Source organism: Trichoplusia ni, chromosome 10 (assembly GCF_003590095.1).
Source record: "Trichoplusia ni isolate ovarian cell line Hi5 chromosome 10, tn1, whole genome shotgun sequence".
NCBI lineage: Eukaryota > Metazoa > Arthropoda > Insecta > Lepidoptera > Noctuidae > Trichoplusia > Trichoplusia ni.
This window is the reverse complement of record NC_039487.1, coordinates 8,239,972-8,264,545: the sequence shown is the minus strand read 5'-3', so window position 1 is coordinate 8,264,545 and position 24,574 is coordinate 8,239,972. Positions and strand designations below refer to the sequence as shown.

The 24,574-nt window shown below is 33.0% G+C and overlaps 1 non-coding gene across 1 annotated transcript; it reads left to right on the top strand.

Moving 5' to 3' along the window:
- The first annotated feature begins 9,128 nt into the window (after window positions 1-9,128).
- Trnam-cau lies at window positions 9,129-9,201 on the top strand. Its single transcript has one exon. It is a non-coding gene; the product is annotated as a tRNA-Met (tRNA).
- Window positions 9,202-24,574: the final 15,373 nt, after the last annotated feature.

Genomic DNA, 24,574 nt, shown 5'->3' with positions numbered 1-24,574 from the left:
TAATAACCGAATTACAGAGATTACTGTAATAGGCACTTAAGTTTCAATCATGGCACTACCCTCATATCGATCGGTACTTTTAAGTACTGATATTATGATGTTTATTTTTTATATTTGTGTAAGTAGGGTACTTACGTTACGGAAGGGGCTTATGTGGGATGGCACAAGTCATTGAAATGAAACTAATTTTACGGATTTTATGGCGGCTTAATTTTAGATTTTAGTTCCCGACGTTTCGAAACCTTTACAGGTATCATGGTCACGGGTAGACACGGCAGACGTAAAAGTAGTTTCATTTCAATGTCTAACATTCGCGTAAACCTAAGAAACCACTATGGCACAAGTCATTTAAAAATACCTATTGTGTTTTTTTGATTAAGTAAATTAAATAAAGGTTGGGATATTTGGTAAAGAACTAGTGGGTGTTAAATGGTGTTTACGTTTTGGTAAGCTTTAATAATATTAAATGTGATTTATCCAATTTAAATTTATTGCGTGCTTGAAGGTGAATTGAATCAACGATGTATGAAAATATCAAATATAAATATTACAGGTTCTAGACTTTTAAAAAGTACCTAGTAAGTACTGTTTTACATTACAACATAAGGAAGAAAGAATGAGAAATGTTAGGAGATGGGTATTGATTGAAACTTAAATTGGTCTGAGTTTATGAAATATGAAGAAAAGGCATAGACATACCTAAATATGTAACATAAACATTTTTTAATCAGAAACGAAAAAATACCCGCTCAAATTAAATTATTGTTACAATCTTGTTAAAACATAACAATATCCAAGGCACGTTAATGTCGACATGAGAACGAGACAATAATATAATGCGTGTGAAAGCCACTCCATTGAATTCATTGTCCATAACTTTTACACAAACACAAAAACACAGACTCATTCAAACAATGAAGAAATTAACACTTTCTGAATGAATATTGAAAATGATTTTCCGCTTTTGATTCGTTGATTAATATTGAATTTTAAATAGGTGTACTGTATTTTTATATTTAAGTTGTGAAATTATGTCTGGTTGAATGAACGAATTCGTATAAACATGAATAAATTCTGGGCTAGTATATATTTTTAAGTGTTTTTTTTAATGATAATGCAATATTACTATTGTATCTTCATGTCTATCTCGAGGGGGTTTCCGTTGGAGCTGACATGTTTTTGAATGGAGACCACGAATCAGCAAAGGCAGTATAGGGCGCCCTAGAATGAGCCGATGTCCTAAAAAATGTGGAATTTTCGAATTAAATGTGGAAAGCACATCGCGGAAGACCGAGTGTTGTGGCCCAACTTAGGCACTGGCTCATAGACTCATTCCTAAGCCTAACAGCGTTATTGTTTTACACAAGAATTAACCGGTTTTTTTCTTGGCTAGAGAGAATGAAATCGTCAACTGGTGGAAAGCATAGTGATCGTTTCATGTCTGTAAAATGAAGATTCCTGTACTAGTGAAATATTGATAATCTTGTATTTTATTTGAATTTCTAGCAAGTTTGTTGTATTTTATACAGGAAATTATAGAAAACATTGCTTATTGGTAGTAAAATGGTTATGATTTGTTTATTACTATAAGAAAATTTTAAACGATAAAATATTTTTTTTAACATTTTTCTTTAATTTAACTTTAGTCAAGTTTTTAATTAGGACAACATTCAATTAACTTTTGAGTAATAAATGTTATACTTAACAAATGATAATTTATTGCTAACTGGTTCCGTTTATGATGAAACCATCCAAATTTGCTGTACGTTACACATTTGCCTGCAATTTTGGTTTTATAAGTGCAGTATTTTATCGTTTATGTGTTGTGTGTGGCATCCGGTATGATGTAAGCTTTCTACTATAAAACAAAGCTAAATAAAACCGGTCAAGTGCGAGTCGGACTTACGACACAGAGAGTTCCGCATAAAGAACAAAGAAATGGAATTATTAATAAGTGATAATAGGTCACCCATTCAATGTATAACTTTAACAGTCGTGGCTTAACCTTCATTGTTATTTATGTATATTATTTGTTTTAATAGCGGCAAGAGAAATACGATTTTTGTACAGAAAAACCATTTGTCATCTTGAAATTCATAAAAAAAGAAATGTATCTGATAGCATTTTTATCATTTTTCTATAGTCTTTTTTATGATTTAACCTTGGAATATGGAACCCAAAAAAAAATCTTATTATACTAACTATAATCAATTGATGTTAATCTTGTAACATAAAAATCTTTTTTTCAGCAATTTACTATAACCTTCTTGACAAATAGGTCATTCTGATAAGTACGTAAAAAACACAACGGCTTTCCGTTACACCATGTATACATAGCTTATGTAAACAAAATATCTAACATAATACCGGTTATAAAATAAGCCATAAATATAAAATATATAATATATATGAGAATATTCAACCCATAAAGAAGTTCTCTCTAATGCATTATCCGAAACTATAAGTTATAGCGAAGGAGATAGGCGGTATGGTTAGCAAAACAGGCTTTAAGCTGAGCTATCTGTAAAAATATATGTATTTTTAGAATTATTTAATACTAAGAAGAGAGATTAGGTGTCGAAAGTGTCAAAATTATGTCAACTTATTCTCATTGCCGTATGAGAATATTTATTATAATTTTAACAACAAAATACAGCCGACTTCAAATAAAACTGCTGAGCCAAACCCGATGATTTTTTTATGGAACCTAATGATAGCTATTTCAAAGAAATAAAAAAGTGTAGAAGAAATCAGTTGACCCAGTCCTCCAAACTGATGAAATTTTGAAGTTGGTTGAAAAGAGTTGCTGAACCAATTTGAACTTCAGATCAAATGCAAACCTTTGGCACCAAATACATAAAGTTTTAAACTTACCTGAAAATAAGGAAATGGTTTCCGCTCGTCTCTTGTCATCTCTCTCTTCCAACAATTTTTTTGGAAAATGGAAGTGACTTTGGGCACAGTTTCTTACCTACTATTTTCACCAAGTTCTTTTTTATCAACTCCCCAAACCCATCATCTTCTCTATTGACCTTTCCTAAACCAACATGAATAGACTTTCAAGCTTCTGACTACCAGTAACGACTTTCGAAGATGTATGTGTAACAGCCGGGACCCACAATTCAGGGCCTTCCGAAACGCGGCAGAACTCGTTCTGACAAAGATGGTCACCCATCTACGTGATCGATCAACTTATGCAGTTATATCTTAGCCACGAGCTCCTCGTTAGATGTTCGTATATATTATAATTATTTTATGGAACGGTCATGTAAACTCTGGTGGCGTGATACATGCGAAGATGACGCAAGCCAATGACGTCATGACTTCACATACAATGTATTTTTTTGCATACTTAATGATTTATTGAAGTTAGGTTCGGTTTGGTGATGATAGTCTCAAAATCTCAAATAAAAGGAGAAAAAAATGTCTTGGAAGATCTGAAGTTGTCTTAAAGTTAGATTTTGTATTTTTGGAACAGAGATGCCGCTCTATGTTTGTTCACATTACCAACTTTATGAGCTGGTGTCAGCCCTCTAGGTCATGTCCTTCTAAAAACAATGTTTTTCTGAGTTTTTTAGAGTCTATAAAATCCCAGTCCAGTCTAGAAAAGTGTCATTTTGTACAACCGTTAACGTCTATAAAAACGCTGAATTGCCTGAGTAAAGCGATCAATGGAAACTATATGTCATTTCCATATTTGAAATTTTCTTTCGAAAATTCGTTTTCTTTTGACACAAACTATTGAAGAAATGACAGTTTACTATAGGGTAACTTTATTTTAGTACAAAATTATACATTGTTTGATTTTGCTGTTTTATTATTCATAATATTACAGAGAAATCCTCTTTCAAGCCATTTCCTGAAGAAAATGTGTCAAAACCATATTTCCCCTGAAATGTTTCTTGAAAACATTATTAGTATAGTAAATATTGGTTAAAGAATATTCTGATTGAACAACGTTAAAAGGCGTTTCAAGGAAAAAAAATATAAGTAGAGATGCAAAAAAAGCTGAGTTTATTCAGTTTTGCAATTTCACTGAAAACCTTCTGAAATAAATTCATAGAATATTTTATGTGTTTTCTGACCGTACGAGGCTTTCCATTTACAGTTGAGGACAAATTAAGTGGACACTGTTTTTTTTTTGTCAATTTAAATTAATTAAAAAGTACCACTCCACTCTCTGTTCGTTCATCACGAGGCTGTACCTCATGAACCTTGAAAGCAGTAGTCAGTTGAAATTTTACAAATGATGTATTTATGCTGTCACTAAAAATGCGAGAGGTTCTGCACTGACTGCTCCGGTGTTAAATTTGATTAAGATATTTTTTTGTACGGGGTAAAACACATTTGTTTTTTCTAATATAATTTATAAAAGATTCATGTTCAGATATCAGTTATGTTTTGTTCCATTTTCTAAAATCTTACATTAATCATAACATTGATTTCAAAACTTGCATGGGTATAATAATATACTGCCAATCAATTCCTAGTGCAGAAATTTATGCATGTTTGAAACGAGATTGTAAAACCCACCCACGGCAGAAAAGAAATTCCATCAAAAAAAAACCAAACGTCAATCTGACGTCTAAACTATAGAAAACGCGTTTTTAAATATATCAATGTCACAACTGAATAAATAAGAAACTAACACACGATATATTTGCTTTATCAGAAATAGAAAAAAAAACAATAGAATAACGCAGCAAGGCGGTAAAACCCGACAAAAAACAATGTATATTATCGTGATAAAGGAATGTATTGAATTTCATACATTTTTTATCACGTAAATAAAAGAAATGGTATTTAGCGAGAATCAGTTTCACGCCCAATGCGGGCGCGACGGTCTTATCACCGAATTTGTGATTGTAATTATTGATAATATCAATTTTCATGATGAGAAAAACTGTCGTGATAGTCACGCATACTATCTGTTGCAGTGTTATCACGCTATCATCATCGTAATAGACGTTAAATGGTGTTAGAAAAATGTTGGTAACGCCTGCAATTTTGTGCTGACGCTTGGCGATTTCTTCACTGAATATTAATAGTTTGGAGATAAAAAACCAAAAGTTCCACGAAATTTTTGTGGAAATGTGTTAAATATTTTTTTCACATTTAAATCACGTGTACCAGACATTTATGTCGTTAATAGAAATACAAAACGTTTGTCAGTTTTTGTTTCAGTCACTTTCAAATGTAAAGGAGCCAAAAATAGGGGCAAAAGTTGTAAATCAGTTTGAGAAGAAAGATTTTGGTCCACAAAAAAAAACTTTCTTAAGATTACAATAATTTTGGCAAGCAGTGTATCCTCAAGCTTGCGCAGTGTAAGGGCGTAAGTACGATATGAGTTCGGTTCGCTGTGCCATATACTGCGAGCAGTGTGTGTGTAACAAAGATGTAACGGTGTACTTTATGGATTTTTCTAGAAGTGACATTTGGGCGTACCTTTGAATTAGAAAAAAAATTAAATGGTTCTAATAAGAATGATTGAAATCATTTTGATTTTGGATGTTGTTCTTGTTAGCTAGTAGTTAATTTGAAACAATTTTTGTTACCAATTTATCATCATTCCCCTGCCCTTATCAGAATTATTTTTATTTTGTTTCGTCGCAACATTTCTTCTTCCATACCTTTCTAACTGACGTTATCTCACAAGAAACACTCTTTGCAGCCGTATCGTTTGTTTCCAATTACAGTTTAAGATTATTTTAGGACTTCTTTACGCCTAACGCCATCTTCCGGCTCTGCGCGAGAGGTATCTCTCTGAACCGTACGTGCGCTGTCACACGTCCACAACTTCAATGATATTAATTTACAACTAAGTGACATCCCGAACTTTTCACTACTTTATATAGATATTTAAACCTTTTCTGATAATCCTCTTTAAAAAATGATACCTTTTTTCTTATTTGAAAAATCTTAAGATATTCTTTCTTTAAATTATTCTTAAACGTATCCAGTTTTAGTACTTTCTGTGATCAATGTTAGTGCTTTGTACGTAAAGGTGCATACACACACATACGGCGTCACCTATTTGGTCTAGGAATAACTACGAGAGAAGGGTATGGAGACGTTTTGAAACTAGTTTTAGGAAAATATTTCAGGAACTTGTTTTTATTTTATATGTGAGTGTTTAAAAATGTAACCTTCATTTACTAGTTCCTATCTTATCACTTACCAAGTCTAAATATGGGCACTGCTGGGCACAGGTTCTTCCCGTAAAGGTAAGGGAATATTGATTAACAAGCCAGGTAACAGAAGTTTGGTGATTTCAGATTCCGATATTTTTAAATCAGGTTTCCTAGGATGTTTTTTTTTAATTTTCACATGTCTTTGCATAAAAACTTATTACTCTAAAGCAAGCTCAATTTAGCACTTAACTATTTTGAAATTAGAATGTGCATGTTAACTAGTATAAACCAGAAATCTTATAGGATTTGACACGATTAACCAATTATGCTTGTTAAAAAACTTAATCTAAGTCCATAATGTCTCATTGCAGGTCTAGCATATCTGCAAACTATTATACCTTACTTATCTTCTAGACTGTAGCTCTTTCAGTTAGAGGTTATTAACCTTCTTCTTCTTCACCTGTTACCAATTACTAACTGTTACGATATGAGTCTACGCATTTAGGCGTGATGAAATTAAAGAGTAGGTAATGTTAATTTCGATTCATCTCTAAGATAGTACTCGTCATCTCAGCATCTACATCATTAATTCTTAAATCACTGCACAATAAAATTCTTCTCTCTTTAATATTTTTCTTGACCAGTCAATAAAAAAGAACTCTTAAAAAAATAATTAAACATTACTACTCCATACCTCTCCCTAACCCAAAACACATACACCAAAATCTCACACATACAAAAACTACCTGTGTAGTTGAGAATAACATATTTTTGTAGCTTTTATATATTTTTTAGTGGCTGTATTTTATATTTTTCCTATATATATACATAGTATACTGCAGCTTCTAGTTTTTATACCACATCTTGGAAATTGAGTGCAGTAGTGTATGTATGTATGTATGTTTGTATTGTCATACATTGTGAATGTATTGAGCCTAGACTGTGTCTCCGCAGACCACTGTAAGGACCTATATTTAGAACGGGAAGGGAATCTTGTATAAGGGAGTCTGTTATAATATTTGTATTTTTATGTCACTTTCGAAAGGTTTTTATATGATTAGTTGTTTTTGATAAAAAGGGAATAATACATTTTGAATGTATTCAGGTTCCTGAGGTTGAAAATGGTGTTGTGTTACTAAGGCTCTGCTTTCAGTCTTTTACAAAGATGTATCGCATGAACCGTTATAGCTGGAGAATAGTATTTCTGTTGCTGCTTATAAAATAATTTAAAAAAGTTTGAGCTACGATTGGTACAAGTATTATTTTGCTTTTTTGTTTATTTTGATTTTCTTTAGTACGGTCTTCCGGATACTTCCGGACTCTTTTCCAGATATTCAATTCTTGTGATACTGTATACACTCACGACATTCAGTTAAAACTGTGATTTGACCCTTTGATTCTCATGGTGTCTCAAACACTTTTAGTTGGAACATAAAGACAAATCAACACTAAAACCGACACTTAGCTAAAATATTTGTGAATCTTAGTCATATTAATTACTAGCCATCTAGTGGGTCGCCAATGATTGAAATTTAAATCAACACAAAATATTCTATGTTCTGTAAGGCTATGAAGTACCTATTTACCAAATTTCTTCGAATAGGGATGATGACAATTTTTTTTTTGCTGTGTCCGTCTTGTAGATTTTTGTATAATAATGGATACGTATTTTTTAATTTGTCCCGCAAACATAAATTGACCAAATTACAGTGAATGAAACTTACGCGTGACGTCACGATTGAGTATAAATTTCACTCTATCGTTACGTCACAAGCCCCCTCTCCTAAACTTTAAAGCAGTTAATCTTTGTCAATTCTAGTTTTTCTGACAAAGGAAAAAATACGTGTCTCATACTTTTCAATTATCTAACTGAGGGACTAATGAGATTTTTTCTTTTTATACCCAGTCATCATCCCTATTAGTAGTTTTTGCGTGAAAGAGTAACAAACATTCAAACATCCCTACAAACTTTCGCGTAGTACTTATTATAAGTATATTTCAAACGAATAGGGTAACAGCCCAACAAGTCTGTGTGTAAGAACAACGCACAGCAAAATGTAGTCCTTAGACACCATGTACCAAGCTGTCTTGATCTCTCTCAAAAGGAAAGATAGAGACTGACATTTTAGGACCTGACTAGTCTTTGTCTTGTTGCATAAGGCTAGACACGTTTATAGCGTGACGTCATCATGAAAGCCAAAGTGGAGCATTATAATTGGGTAATTGGCAAAAAAATATGTTTAATCCTTCTGCAAGATTTCAAAAAAATATACGAGATAAGCAGTATCCAGGATATTTCCTTTTATCTCGTAAACAAAAAAAGAATTAGACACAGAGAAATAAAAACTCATGTGACGTCACTTACCAGTACGCTTTTTACTAGCAAGTGATGTTACTAGCCACAACTGACATACTTTTCCTTTAAATCATCCTTATTTTTAAAGGATGAGATAAATTAAAAAAATATGTATCCGAGTTTTTTGACAAGTTTTTTTTCATAAAAAATATTTTCTGGCAATTGTTTCTGTACAAAAATAAATAGAGCAATATCATTCGCAGTCATAGTAAGATCCTTATAACTCCCATACATATATATGAATCCGGTAAATATATTCCATCATATATCCTAATTCATCATATCCCATCAAATAAAAACAAATTGATCCCACAAATTTATCACCGTACCAAACGTTGCTTGACCTAGATTTTTAGTATCTATTGTTATAACGGCAACACAAATCTTCCCTAAAAGTCTCACCTATGCCTTTAAATCTATCACAGTCTTTAAGAAACAGCCTAGTAAGAGACGAACGGTTACTAGTAATATGGTTCCTTTTCTACCTGGATTTGGTATGAAAAATGAAAAACCAACTCGAGGACTAGAACTCAGACAAAAACTTTAAGAAAAATCTTTCTTCCATTATATCATTCTGCAAAAATGATAAAAGGTAAAACGTTACCCTGTATTTGATTTGAAATTTGACCCTCAACAACACAGCCTCAGTGGCGCAGTAGGCAGCGCGTAAGTCTCATAATCTTAAGGTCGTGAGTTCGATCCTCACCTGGGGCAAAGCTTTTTGTTACACACTTATCAATTTAATAAACAATTATCAGTTAATCACACTCTCTGGTGTGTTAAATTTGGGATTCATACCTCAATTAATTAAAAATTATACGATGAAACTTCAATTTCGTGAATAATATGGTTTTTGACTAAAAAAGTCTAGTTAGTCTGTGAAGTAGATTTCATAAGTTATTTTTATAAGAATATCAGAAGTGGTAAAATTTAGTTTCTTTGCATGATAATGAACGATTTTTCCTCATAATGTTATGAAAGAAACTATCTCTTTATGAAAACGAAACGAATTGAGTTTACAAAGGTTTCCTCATATGAAACTGTCATCAACTGATCAAAATTTTTGTGTTACCAACATTTGTTTTTCTGCTTAGCTTATAGCGTCTTAGAGCAAATTAAGTTGGACATGATGAAATGAAATCACACAATTATGTTCGAAACCGGACCTACTTTTTAAAATCAGTTCTTGTTGGAAAATCTTGATTTTGTTTTTCCAACAAGAACTCTATTGTATTCTGTTTGAACATTTCTAAGATGCAAGTACCATACATGTCCAATAACTTATATGACATTATGAAATGCATGATATAAATTTTAAATATCCTACATGAAAAATACCCCGTCTACTCGTCGCTTCAATAAAAAAAACATTAAAAAATAAAGAAAAACCATAAAAGCAGCCGTCTTGCGATGCGTTATCATTTTTATATGTTCACCCCCCCCCCTTCACACCCCAACCCTTCCACCTCCCACCCCTCGATGCAAGCTCACACACACATACGTAACTTCCTATAAATGGGTTAAAGAAAAATGTGTCTACCTGAAAACGTACGATGCACGAGTTTTTTTATTCCTTTTACATTTTCTTTGCTATCCACGATTCTCATATCGGCGATATAAAACTGAAAAATACATTTCTTATACGCACACCATTATCATTCTTACCCCCACGAAAATAGAGAAGAAAATTCCGTCAGCGCAACCGAAAAAACAGAGCACCCATACATGAATACTTCACTCGCATACACACGGAACCGCGCCGTTTAGAAAAAAAATAAAATGCACACATATAAATTGCATGCAGCTCGAAAGGGATGCACTCAGAGTCATAAAATACTCACACAGACGCGAAACCTGTCGCACACACGCGCACGCCGCGCCGCCTCAAGTAGTAGACACACACATGCACCGACCCTGTCCACACACACTCACACACTTGCGACACTAAAGAAAATCTTCCATGTGTTGCGAAAATGCTTTTCCTTGCAGCAACCTCACGGGAAGAGTTCCATAGCGAATACCTCGCGGTAAAGACTGCTCGTTCTCTGAAATTTCAAAATTTTAAAACGCAAAATAAAAAAATCATTAAAAAACACTATGAAAATTGGAAACAATAATAGAAACGAGAGTAGCTTCTTATTTTAAAAACGAATCGATCGGCCATGCCGCCGTGCACTCAAAAGAATTCTTCACCCGTTTCGCGGCGTAAAAAACGCGTTTAAAATTCGAAAAATGTGACAAAAAGCGCGCGAAAAAAACGTTAAAGGCGTTCGCGCCAAGCGTTTAGTGCCCGTGATTCGGTAATAGCGGATTAATTCTTAATTGAAAGTTTGATTGCTGTTGTTAACTTAGTTAATGGGGAGCGACACGTGCATTAGTGTTGTAAATGTGTTCGTTAATGAGTGTGTGTCTGTGTGCGTTAGGACTGTCCGTGTGTTAAGATGGCGATTGCGTTCGCGTGTTGCAAAAAAAATTCGCGGCATTTTTGTGTCATTATAAATTCACGTTCGATATTTAAAGCGTCGATAATTATGACGCTGATAATGCAGATAATAAAACGTTGTGTATTATGATATTAAACGGTTTACGCCATTATAATTTATTGTGAACAAAGGAAATAATATTTGATCGAAAATAAATTATTTTTAATTGTTTCAACGCACGTATGTAATTGAAACGCACAGGAAAATGTGTTGGTATTCTTATTTTTTGGTTTTGTAAATTATTTTGACCAAATTTACTTTATTAATATTAGATTTTAATTTGTTAAGATCCATTTCTTTTTTATTTGCTCACTCTTCTAAAAGTACAGGCATGTAATCTGCATACACGACAGTAAAGTCCTAATTGCCGGACATATTCTTACAAATTTCGTTCATCAAGCCAAAGATATAAGGACTAATTTCGCATGGATTTACTTGCACTAATTATATGAACTTGGCCGATGCATATCTAAATTAACTTATGTTAGTTTGTTGAGGTCAAGGTAACAGTTAAGGTTGTGAGTTAAACTTACTTGATTCTTATAAGATTAGCTTGAAGCCTTAAATAAAATCTGTTCTAAAGCTTTTGGGTCTAACAAGACAGAATTTTTATATTCTTGAATTGGTTTTTTTTAACAAAGGTTTATGAGATAAATATTGAATTGGATTTGGTGTTACGCATTGTTTTTTTGTTTGCTATAAATATTCGACGACTTATAAAATTTCTTTGTTTTAAGAAATTTCTTGAAAATTAGTAACCGTTTCAAGGTTTTCAGGGATTCTTTAAAGGTGTTTTAAAGTTGACTGTGTCATGTAATTCAAAAGGCTAAAACAGAACCCTATTCAAGCTTTGAAATCTGTCTGTCCATCTGTACCAACATGTATCTCATATACTGTTAAAGCTGTACAGGTTTAATTTCGTTTTATTTCTCTTATTTATTATCAAATAATAAAAAAATCGTTTAATACGGTTAAAAATTAGATAGGTGATCATAATTTTGTAATTTTATTTTCGTTTAGCTTGCGAAGTGACATTTGTACAAAGTCTTCTAATCTGCAAGTCATGTCAACATGAATGGCAAGAAAAAAAATGGCGAATTGTACCTACTACCTACCTATATCTTGTCATGAAGTTACTAAAACTTTTAGAGCACAAATCTCGGTTAAAGAATCTAGGTTTTTAGGTTGCCACCTGACCTAGGGCTTTCAGAGTACCTATGTGAGATTTTCTTTAAAATAACATATTTTTATTCATGCATGGCTGTACTCGTTGGGTTGGTCTTATTGGTATTTTTAAATAGAGGCTTCAGTCTCATAGGATTTTTTTACTTTAGTAGATATAAAAAATAATTAAATTTCTTAGAGGACACTGCGAAAGTTTATGATAAGATGAATTCTTAAGCCATTCTTATGCATGGAATTGATACAATCAAATTATTTCAATTTTGTAGATAAAAGGCAAGGAATAAAAATATTTTTTTGATTTTTTTTAATAAGACAGACTTAAACTTTTAATGGCCTATGTCCAGAAGAGGACCTCGAGAGGATTGAAACTTTATATTTCTATACCTAATCTAAAATATATATTTTTTTAATAGACATCTTCTACCAACTATTGCGATACAATCATGAGGCTCACCAACCACCTAACATTATATTTTCAGCCATATTGCAACAGAAATCAATAAAATCCTAAAAATAAACCACAGAACTATGTCATCGGACTGGCCGGCCTCATTCTCAAGCCTATTTGAATCAGCCTCTCCTATTTCTGTTAGGTTACCTGCATATGCATGAAGCAACTAGACCGATTAATACATAACTTTGAATATTAAGTAACAATATTTTTGAAAAATGACCTTAATCCCAAAATACCTTTAAAATATTGTAGTTTTTTTTGTTATAGTAATGTTAATTTTTTACTTTTTAAGTTCTTTTTCCTCTTTGTCATTCCGATGGATGCCAAGTCAATCTAAAAGTTATTGACGCGTTTAAATAAAGAAATGTAGACGAATTTAAACAATACTAGTAAAAACAATAAATAAAATACAAAAATAATACAATAGTATAAGAAATTAAAAAAATTACAAAAAAAAAGCTAATGGAGAATTAACGTCCAAAAATATAAAAAAGCATCACAAAACAAAAACAAACTAGATAATAAGAAACTTAAACAATAATACGGGTGAAGAATTAAAAATAAAACTAATTGATCTAATGTTTTCTGATCCAGGCACCTCCTACCCAACGATAGTTCCTATAAATACCTACATAATTACGAAGATATATTTATTTTTATTTCGAAAAAATATATTATAGACACTAGTGATAAATAGTGATATATTTATAAGTATATAAGTGCCAATAATGTCAGTGACATTGACAAGTACGAACCATTTTATGAAGAATCCAATGAATCTACAAATGAAAAGAGAATTCGAAGATTTTAATACTGAAGATAACAAAATGGATAATATTGATAGCAATAATTCAAGTGATGGTCACTCAGAAACTAGTGATCTAGAAAACAATGGTCCAAACGAAGATACAACAACTGCACTGGATTACACAGAGAACGCTCTATCCATGCATCCAGTAGCAGACTTTATAAAGAAAGAATTCCTTCCAGAATTCGATTTTAGCAATCCTTTTAGGAATCAAAACTTAGGTTTCAAAGATGGATTCCAAAATTCTCCTTTCTTGCTACCTACTCAACTTTACAAGAGTTTTTTGGCAAGTCTTGGTAAGAGAAGGAGGAATATGGCTGAATGTTATTCTCTTTACCCCCGTAATATGCTGTTTTCGAACGGATTTGGTCTCGAAGTCTCAGATGATGAGAATAACGGTGACAGAGTAACTGATTCACCAGACGAGGTAATTGGATTTGCGTGACTGTTTTTATAACTAAATGAATTCTTATTTTAAACTGTGGTTAGTGACATTAAGATGGACGATGAAGTAAAGGTGCATTTGTTGCTGATTGATTTACTTGACGATGCAAATTGTTCTTTATCTTTATCTGATACGAAAATTAGTGTTGTAAATACCTCTTTACGTCTATTGTAATTGTTGGTTGTTACATTGTTTGTAGTTTATTACTCTTTAGGTTTATTATCTTAGAGGATTTAAAATTTAACCCATTGCTGATTAGATTACGCAAACCTTCAATGCTTGGAATTCTATTAAGATTTGTTTTCTGTCTTACAGGAATAATTTGGGTGTTTTTTTTTCTTTTTGCATCTGAAACATACAGTTTATCAACATTAGAAATTGCGTAAAAATATTTTTGGCCCTAGACAAGTGGGATCTCCCTGCTGAAGAATATAGAAGTGACAAGTCCAATAAATCCATACATTCAAGAAGTTTCAATCATAAATACTTCTAGAACCTCAATTCTCTACAGGAGCAATAGCTGCATTGAACGAATGTTTATTTTTGTCCAGATGAAGTAGATTCTCGACTAAATCTGTTGGTATTGTTTCAGAAGGCGGGTGCATCGTCAGCGTTCGTGTGGAGTGGAGGGGGGGTGACAGGTGGTGGGGGGCAAGACCAAGCTGCCGCGCAGCCCGCCGCCGTGCCGACAGGTTTGTACTCAACATTGTTTTCTTGTTCGATGTCATTAATATCTTCAGTTTCATTAATGAGCTTTCAGAGTACAGTTTCTTTGCTACTATAGGTCTATCTTAGTAGCATCATTATCCTTTTTTTTTTTTGAGAATGCCGGTTAATCCTCATCGATCTACCTCTTCGGGAGAGGCAGTGGGTAATGTCAGTCTCTTATTGACTTAACCTATACCACCGTGCTAAATGCCCCGCGATTTAGCCTGTGCCGGTCAATGCGTAGCATTTTATCATTACCCTAATACCACCTTTTATAGTTAGTTAATTGTTGGGGACATACCAGATACGCATTTGAACTTATCAATATTTTATATATATACCCGTTTGGATACAATGTAAATTTCATGCGTACAGTTTCAGATACAGACTTAGCTTTTTAAGAGTCTTTTGACCCTTATTTAGTTTCTCTAACATGGTTGACCTTCCAGGCACGTCCGGCGGCGGCGGGGCCCAGGGCCTGGTGCACTGGATGTCGGTCATGGCGGAGCACATGGGGGAGGTCACCACGACCCCTCCCATTACGCACTGCCGCCGTGGAACAATGGAGGCGTCGATGTGAGTTCTAGGATATTTGATACTTGTTATGGAAATATTTTTTAACGTATTCGTCAGCGGGTTCCATTTAAATTTTGGTTTGTGAAGGCTTGCTGGTGTTTTTTAATTACACGTTTATCGTCGATTCTAATACTGATTTCTAAGATCATCAATCGTCATATCCTTACTTCCTCGTACTCTTTCTCCGCCATAAGATGTGTTACAATGCAATTAACAAATTTTGATTAGTGACTTAGTTGTCAACTGGTGCGTATAACCAGGAGTTGCAGGTCTAGGGTTACCTTATGAAATTTTGCGTTCATATTACGGACAAAATCTATTTTCATAATTAGTAAAACCATTTTCTTTCATCGTTGTTTTCAGCACCATAACAAAAGCTTTTCTGGGTCAGTCCATTTAAACAATAAATAAATAGCTCTTTTCAGATACCTTACTTAAACAGTCCAACAAGTAACTCAAAGATAACCTAATTAATTCAATCTGCTTAACTATGTCGCCAATGAGATCGTTCATCTGCAACTAATTGTCTAACAACTGCGATTGCGACTAGTCGTTATGCTAATTCAGTTGCATTGTAATCGCGGCAATTAGTAGCAGTAGCGACAATTGTAACAATTCTAACAGTTGTTTGTACTGTTTTATGATTGTTGTTGATTTGAACTCGGTTTTAGATAAAACTTAAACTATTCGAACTAGAAATTAATGTTAACATGAAATAATGACTTTAAAGAAATACCAGATGTTTTTTCAAGCTTTTTCCGTGCAGGTATGATAATTTTTAACTTTCTCTAATTCTCAAAAAAGAAAATTAGGCTTTCCATACAAAATTGTTACGAAACTATCAAAATTTGTATGACAAAAGACAAAAAAAGTAAAAAAAAATAGTAGGAATCCTCCCTTTAAAGCCTAACCCGTTATCTTAGTGTGTAGAGGTAACCCATACAAAAAATATAAATCAATATTTCATAATTAGGACTTTTATATTTACCACTATAGAAAGGAAACTATTACAATTTATGTTAATATCAACTTTAAATATTGGTTGCCATTAAAAATTCAAAACTATCTCCAAGAAATATTCCCAAGGTATTTATGCAAAAATATTGCTTATGAGAACAATCGCTGCGAACCGATTCCATACAGATTGATAGAAAATAATTAATCAAAAATATCGTTTAGATCCTTCTAAGTATCAAGATATTTACCTAATCCGTCATACTTATACATAATGAGCAAATTTCTCAGACAATTCACACGCAAAAATCAACCTTATCTTCATAATGGAAAATATTAAAATAGCACAACGCGTTGAACTTAAAAATGGACCTTCTATAAAATAAAAATGAATTCTAATCCCATTGAAATAAAATTTAAAATTATAAGTATCGTAATTCTTAAGAAAAATGCTCTAAATTTGAATAATACTTAGGGATGTGCGTTGCAACAATGGCAGGGTTGTCCAAAAATTTGCATTCGACGCCGCGGGCGACCAAATGTACTTGAAGCAAGGGTTGACAAATTTAATGCGTATTTTGAAAGTGTATTTTGAATCTTATACTGTAGACTTAAGGTTTAGGTATTTTTTTTCAAGTGTGGATATAATTTGGTATTCAATATTTGCTAATGATGCGTCCTGAATCGCTAAACAGGTTTTGTCTATTTGGTATACGATGCGCGATTTCTTTTTATTTTGTCTAATAACAAATGATCTAATTCTTTTGTAGGGTAGTATGCAAATTTTAGTTTCCGTGAGAAAAAATGTTGGTAACGTTTCTTTTGGTACCGTGGGTAGAGATTCCTCCATATTAAAAAAAAACTATTTAATATGCAGGAATGATTTACTCTCCGAGATTTTCATTATTTTTAGTATCTTTCGCATGGCAATAATTTCTCCATATGCAGTATAATTTATTATTCTGTACTAAGTACAGTCAATTAAATAAGGAACTGACGTTTCATAAGTATAACTATACGAAATTTTACAATCATGACAAATATCAAAAAAACATAGTCTCATAAGGCTTTTGTAAAAAATTAGCATATAGGTACTATACCGTATTAAACACATAAATACTTTACTGTCATGTTTTACAGTCTGTTTTTCTAATACTAGTTAAATAGCTATTTATATTACTGTTAGATATTTATTATTTGGTCACAGAATTTAAACCTCCCGTATACCTACCTACCTCTGACTTAGCAATTCTGGACTAATTTCGCTATTTTTTTTATGTTGTACTAACTGTTACCCGCGACTTCGTCCCCGTGAGTAGAAGATATAAGTTATGATTTATACCTACCCTGTTTTTTTTTCACATTATCCTTTGTATCTTCGCTCCTATTAGTCGCAGCGTGATGGTTTATAGCCTAAAGCCTTCCTCGATGAATGGTTTATTCAACACACCACCATATTAAGTAATCCTGACTTTTGGTACGATAGTAATTTGTTGGATCCATCTCCGCCGAATAATATAAAGACCGGGAACGAGATCTACGTATTCACGCGGGTGAAACGGCTGGGCACAGCTAGTAAACAATAAAATCATACCAAATCCTAAAACAAAACACACTTATTCAATTCAATTCATAGACAATGACGATATCAACTCTTGCGCATAAATTGTTACTTTTATCAGATTAAACTCACACTTTCCGATTACTTTATAATCGTTCAAATATCACACGCGATTGGCAGCACGCAAGCGCCTTGTACGCATGCGTGAAAGTAACTATATAATTAATATTTTGTGGTTAAACTGACTGTCGGTTAAACATTGTTGTTACGCCTTTTTTGTCGGTTAAATACAGGTGTCGGTTGTTTTTAGTTTGTTACACAAACGTGCAATGATATTTACGAATAACTTATGAAAAGTGGGTAAAGGATGGATGGTGGATAGGATGGATAGATAAGTATTATATGTAATGTAGTATCGTTTTTTTTTCAATTAAAATAAATAAAAAGGCGAGTGGTTGAGGTCACCACGCCAAAACCTCTGTGCGCGATGTATGTCGTATTTTCGATCCGCGCGTAGGATGAGTGTTTGTGTGATCCACGAACGCTTGTCATGAGTGCGGGCGTCATCGGGCATGTGACTTAAATGTTGGTGAAACCCGCCGCGACACAAGGATTAAATTCCTTAGTGCGGGAGAGGTTTTTAAAAGAAAACATTGAGGAATATTTTGAGGAAACCTTAATTTATTCCGAACCATTTGCATTTAAAATTGTATGGTAGTAAACGTGTTTTAATGGACTTCTGACAATGTTTAATTTTAGGTGCCAACATTTACTTCAAAATATCCTCCATACATATCCATACTGATAAATAGACATTCGGATTTCGCTAAAACATATTGGAATTTACGAAAGTTTATTTTTTGAATTTAGGTAAAAACAGTAAATAAAAATGGATAAAAGTTATATACACATACCAAAGACTTTTATTACTGGAGATTTCAGAATTTATCTTAAAGTAACGTTTTAAAACAATCTCATAACACTGATAATTCACTATTTGTCAAAGCAATACAGTCTGGACATGCTAAAAGAAAAACTGAATCGATTTGACGAAGCCTGTCGTGTTAGGCACGCATGCATATTTGTTCTGTTAGTACAAGTCAAACATGTTGATTACTTGCATTTCCAACGGATGCAAAAAGATTATAATACAGCAAATAGAAAAAATATAAACCTCCTTGCAGAGTAAGGTAAAAACAGAAAAAAAAACAAACGTGACATACCCCACTTGTCTGCCAACGTAACGACACCAAAAAAGAAACAAAAAGTTTTTTTAACTATCTACAAAGACATATTTCACTCCATTCAAAAACTAGTCGAAAACACAATACCACATCAATACTCTGATATAAAATAATAAAAAAATGATCTCGCAAAGCATTTGTGAACTCAATTTTTGAGTTACGAGAAAAAAATTGCCAATATACACATTGTAGGAGCTTACTAATGATATATTGATGAGAGACGTTACAATAATGAAATAATAAAAAGACAAAAAATATGAAAAGATATAAGAATAGTGTGCAGTGGGGTGACGGGATGGGGACAAAAAACAGCTCCGTGCATTATACTTGGCGCTAATGTTGAAAAACCGTGTTGGAATCAATGTGGGATATTCCTTTGGTTTTATGCGATTATGGTATATGAGGAACAGAGATTTTGGATTGTTTCGTTCTTGGCGAAATTCATTGAATGTTTGTTGAATCATATTTTGAGGTTTTTTTGATGCTTAATGACCGACGGGCAGACATCGTCACTTACGGTGACGGACTCGGTGTGGACGATGGACATTGTAGCCAAAAGTTGTCCTCGGAGAAGGCGAGGTAACGATCAAAAGACAGAGAAGAGAGTTTTGCAAGGAGAAAGTAGAGGCCTTTTCCCAGACGGATCTTACACAAGAAAATTATAAAAGAAAAAGTCGCATGTCTTTGTTGAGTCTAACATGGCTGAATTACTGACCTTAATGAAAAACCAGCAAAACCATTGCCAAAAATATACGTTTAATAAATTGTTTGCAATGGCTTATGGTATTAGTTATTACTACCATCACTAGCCAACGTAATCAATAAACATAGAGTAACGTTTTACGAATTCAAAACAAGTTTCATTCCGTTTTTGCTGTAAATAAAATCAGAATATAACCAAAATCTTCACCACAGAACTTCTAACTTTCCCACCGAAAAAAAGCATTAATTTAAATACATCTCAACCAGTAATCCATCAAAGAAATCATTCGTCAAAATACCCTAATAAATTAAAAGAATAGAACAGCAATTAAATGTTTCTCACAGAAGATTAAAATCCGGATCGTTCACCGTCAAATTACATTATCATTTGACAAAGAACATCGGTGAACCGGCAAAAATCTGATCTCTTAATTACGAAATGTCAAAATCAATTATGCACGAATATCTATTATATTTGAATAAGATGTATAGGCTAATCGTCTGGTAAATAGCTTTGGGGGTAGCCGAGACAATTGCTAACGATTGTGGAGAATAACCCTCTTTGTTTCGTTGGTAAAACGATTAATGGAGTCGGTTGGGTGATCGATTTTGAGCGTGGAGATTGGATATTGTATTCAAAAGTTCTATGTTCAATGATTAAGTTGTTATTTTATTTCAAATTATTGAAGGTAGGTAGATCTTGCCGTGAAATGATTGGCTAATAGGGCTAATAGATTTAAAGTAAAGGTCGATCGAGGTCCATTTTTTGGCAGGTATTTTCTGTACCTAAGGAAAAATATTAAAAAGACATCTGCATACTCTTAATTTTATTTTGGTGTATTTTTCGATTTGATGACTCGAATTCTACTATTAATATAAAAAGGCAAGAGTTTGAAACCAAGAATGGATGTTTATTACTCCTTCAGACAAAAACCACTGAACGAGTTTGAAAGAAATTTGGTGCAGATAGTTTAACTCATAGAATAGATTTAATCATGATTTCATATCCCCGTGGAAACATTTTGCATTTATAGCAGGCGGATCCGGTGGCAACAGCTAGTCCATAAAGTTACAGGGATACCACAAACCTATGACGTTCCAGTATTTTGCCATCAGTCATTCAATTATTCAAATAACATCATAGAGAACAAAGCAATAACCAAATACCTTTATTCTTTTCCATTCTTTGCCCATTAAATCATTTTTATCTAGTAGGTTAAACATCAATATTCACATCCCTTACACTTTACGCTTGATTTCATACAAATTACAACCCTATTCTTGTGGATATTAATTATATTTTTCTACCAGACGGTTTAACATTTTTCAAAGCGCCAATATTGCAGTTGTGTAAGCAGGACGGCGCTATATAACGCGTAGAGTGCTGTCTCTTTTAATCCATTCTAACAGATTTACTTTAAGATGTGCTGGTAGGGGCCCAGGTGCGTTTCGTTTTGAATATATCACGCCTCTATGCGTAAAGAATCGCTAGAAGCAATTTGTAATGTTCAGAGCACATATGAGAAAATACTAAACGATTTTAAATGTATGAGAAATATTTTAGATAAAGAAATATAATATTATTATGCTATCTTATTGAATAATTTTATATTAAGTCACTATTAGTTTAAAGGGTTACCTATCCGGTTAAAAGGGAATCGTAATCCTAAGGCATCACTGTCTGTCCGAGTTCACCAGGGTTTATATCATGAACCATGATAGGTAGACAGTTGAAATTGTCACATATTATATATTGCTGGTGTCGCTAAAACAATAAAAATAATAAGCGACGCAAAACAACGATTGGTAGGATCACAAATTTAATGGGTGACCAATGCCATTTTAATACAGTGTCGCGATTTGATCAGGTTTTTACACTTAACGTGACTAAATTGTCAGGTTTGAGATTTGTAACAAGACAGACTATTTGGTCAAAATCAAAATCAAAATCAAAATCAAAAAGTTTTATTTCAAATAGGCCGTATCTCAGCACTTTTAAAACGTTATATTACTGACTCTAGTTGCACGGTTCCAAAGTGTCATTCTTATGGAGAAGAACCGGCAAGAAACTCCATAAGTTACTCTTTTCAAAATAAAATTTTACAGTAGCATTTTACATTAAAATGAATGTCTGCAAGAACAGCGTAAATTAGCAAAACAAGTATCAAATAGCAAAATGTTAATGATTTTCTATAAAAAACTGACCTCCAGAGAAGAAAATAAAATAACGTACAATGAAGTAAGTTTGCTGAGGTTTACACTGTTGATACATATACAAAGCACATTTCACAAAAAAAAAAAAGGAAAACAATAATAATTTAATGATAATTTTACATAATCTAAATATGTAGTCCTAATCAAATCCTTAACAGGAATGTCAAGGCATGTCATAGCTTCTATGAATAGAGCTGTGGCTAAACTAATAGTAGATAACAAGGAAAATAAGATAATGATCTAGTAGACCGCCAGGGAGACCACATGTACAGAGATAATACTAAGTCACGCGCGTTATCATTTATATAATCACTAATTTTATAGTACGCTTTCTTTACCAGCATAGATTTAACGGTATTTTTAAACTTGTTTAATGGTAAACTGGTTATAGTATCTGGCAATTTATTATAAAATCGAATAGAATCCCTAGGAAGATTTGGCGTTTGTTTTGGATAACCTAAATCGTAGGTCGTTGCCATAAGTAATGTACTTACCAATAATTAAGTGAATGATTAACAAGAGCTTGTAAAAATTTTATCGTATAGATACATTTTTTACTAACACAAACAGAAACAGAACAGTTTCTTTTGACAATTAAATCGTCTAACGCTGCAATCAAGCAGAAAATTGGAATCTCATTCGATCAAATCATTCGCAAACCTCTTAATCTTTTAACCGAAATCCACTCATCGACTTACTAATTACGTAACACCGTCAGTTTGCTTCAGCAGTTTACGCGATAAATCATGTTGCTATACTAACACAATACGGTCAATTCGTAAGTTGTTACATACATTGGAATAAAGTATGGAAATTAAAACTGTGTTTTGGTTGTTATGAAAACAGGAAGGTTATTTTGGCAATTGTTTTTTTGTAGGTTATGGAAATGGTGTGATGCAATATCTCTTCAATATTTTGTACGATATTGATGAATAAAAAAGCGCTCAAATGCTAGTCTGTGCTACTGAGAGCTTTGTAGAAATAGGCTTAAAAAAAACCTATTTGCACCAAAAAATACTAATCTAATGGGACCGTACCAAACATATTTTAGAGTACACTAAAAACCATCGCAACAAATATAGTATCGGCTTATATTTGGCCTCTCTGAATACACTAAAGTAATAAAAAGAAAATACCCATTTATCCCACTTTTACTTTTAAAAACAAACAGTTATTTAAATTACCCTTTAATCCAATCATCAAACTTAGTCCTTCCAACCAATATCATCACTACAATTTTACAAGTCTTTCAATAACAAAATCTGTAACAGCTCAGTTTGCCTTCCGTAACCATAGCAACGCCAACCACCTCGCAAAGCTAGTTAACAAGTGACGGTGTCACAATCGACGCTCACACAACAGCGAGTAAAGACAAAGCATAGCAATGAAGTAGGTATAGAGAACGGTGGCCACAATTTTGACAGCAAGGAGACCGGTCCTGAAGATTAATGGTCTCTACTCATCGCCGTAATGACGACCCCACCGCTCCGTCTAATGACATACAGTGTAGGGTGGATATGGTGCCGGAGTTGCGAGGACTTTGTTCGTCGCTGCATTTTTACTAAAAAAAAATATTTTCGGTTTTATTATTTTTGTTTTATCGAATTTGTCAATCGAATAGATGATCAACTACTTAGTGATACTTTGTACATTGATGGATAAAGGAACGCTGTATGGAATTTAAAAAAGCTTTTGACTATTCATTGACTGTAGCTCTTGTTTTTTTTCTGATCATACTACATATTTTATTTTTTATGTATATATAAAAATTTGTAAAAAATAAAATTATTATAAACTAATATTATTAACTGAAGTATGTTAAAAGTAATAAAACTGGTTTTTTCTGTAAACATTTAAAACATTCGTTAATTTTCTCCTTATTGAGGAAATCTAAAAAAAGAGTTTCTTTTTTTATACTACAACCACAAAACTACTTCACATTTAAAATACTAAGCCCATAACCAACCACCAAAATCTACACAAAACACTACTAAATATACGTCTCACAATTTCCAACACTCACGGACACCCTACAAAAGATCCTTGGTTAATGTCTCAGGCGTAGAAAAAAGCCTGGCATGTTTATCTTGGCCGGACGCAGCGTCGGTTGCGAATTGCCCAGCCCGAATTTCGTGCTTCCACTAATCGATTTTACTCAGGACGGGACTAATTCTCCGAATTAATCGTGGACACCCTCGTGTATGGCTAATTTCCTTGTTTATTGTTAATGATAATAGTTTGTATTGTTTCTGTTGGTTTGTGTTTGGTTATTGTTGTGGATTACATTGGGTTTATTAATTTTCTGATAAAGAGTTTTTTTTTTATTGTAACAGGTTTAAAAATAAGTATTTAAATAATATCGAGGGTTCTTTTCCTTTAAGTAAAACTCGTTCGTATTCAATGTAACCGAATTATAATAAAACGTACAAAATCAGAAACTGACATTATTTTCTAAACCTAAACAATTAGAGCTTCATATTTTAAAGATTCATGTTTAAACATTGTCTTTTAATTCCATACTATCCACCACTAATTCTTATAACCTAAACCATTCATTTATGGGGTTCCATAAGAATCCTATATAAAACCATCATAATAGCTATACGGAGACATTTTTCATTTATTCTTTTAAACTTCTCCTGCAACACGCAATTAAAGACAAATCTATATCTATATACTTATCTATACTAATATATAAACCTGAAGAGTTTGTTTGTTTGTTTGTTTGTTTGTTTGAACGCGCTAATCTCAGG